A 1324-nucleotide genomic window follows, 5' to 3' on the forward strand; every position below is an offset into this window, starting at 1 on the left:
GGGCAGCGCCCAGGGGGTGGGGTGTGTGTGCAGGGGCTGCCAAGGAAAGGTGTCTGTTGGCATTTTTTTTTGAGATCATTTAAAAGATTCTGTGTAATTAACAATTGTTTCCCAACAATTGGGAAGACCAAACGTCATGTATTGTGTTCAGCAGAAAATTCCCATTCGGTGCTACATAAAACCAAAAGACAAAGAAAGCTGAGAAATTTGGTTACAATTATTATCCAGGAAATACAAAAAACAGAGAAAGCAGGGCCGATGACCTTCGTTTCCAACCAACTTTATTCCAGGCCAAATGATGTTAAAGGGGACAAAGCATATCATTTTATAATTCATAGCAAAGAGAAAATAGCCATGAAAATTTATTTGCCGAATAACATAGCATCAGAATAGATAAAGCTAGAAATGTTAGCAGTAAAATGGGAAATTTGCAAAGGCATGTTTGTTTTGGGAGATAGTGACACACTACTCTTACCCTTCGCAGATAGACAAGCACACAGACAAATTTAAATGACATAATTAATAAGATTATGCCTTAAAGTAAATAGGTGTTTTAAGCATCCGTGGAAGATTTATAAAAGTTTATCTTATGCTAAGCCACAGCAATAAGCATAATAAAGTCCTTAAAGCAAATATTTTATAAGATCAGCTCTCCAAATTTAATGCCAGATAAATACAAATTTAAAATAATGAAAATTAAAATTGTTCTCTAAATAATTTTGAAAAATACTAGGCTCTCAGTTACTAATTATTTAGAAATAAAATAAAGGTGAGAATACAGGGTGTCCCCCAAAATGTATACACATTTTTAATAATTGTTAATTCCAGTGGGTTAAATCTGAAAAGAAAGAAACATCAATTGAGCTATCAGAAAATGCATGTGTATACATTTTTTGGCACACTCTATATTCATTGTACAAGCATGTTATACTGCCAAAGCTTTACTCCAAGGCAAATTCATAATGGTAAATCAGTTTCTTATTAAAGAAGAAGTGAAAAAGTAAACGAATCAGTCTCTTGATGTTACACTGAGAACGCAAAACTAGCCTAGGGAAACTAGGTAAATGCAAACGGTGAAGATAAGGACAGAAATAAACTGAAATAAAAATAATTAGAAAATAGACAAAAAGAGATCGGTTATTCCAGGAAATGATGTCCAACCTTTTCATCTTTCTCTTGCTTTTTCTCCCTTCCTCCCCCATCTATCAAAAGTAAATAAAAGACATCAACTGGATTAACTTCTGATGAACTTATTAAGGAAAAAAAAATAGGAACCACCACTCACCCTTAAGGAAAATAGGAAATGGGTAATTCCAAATGTACA

This window comes from Myotis lucifugus, unplaced genomic scaffold (assembly GCF_000147115.1).
Source record: "Myotis lucifugus unplaced genomic scaffold, Myoluc2.0 scaffold_597, whole genome shotgun sequence".
Lineage (NCBI taxonomy): Eukaryota > Metazoa > Chordata > Mammalia > Chiroptera > Vespertilionidae > Myotis > Myotis lucifugus.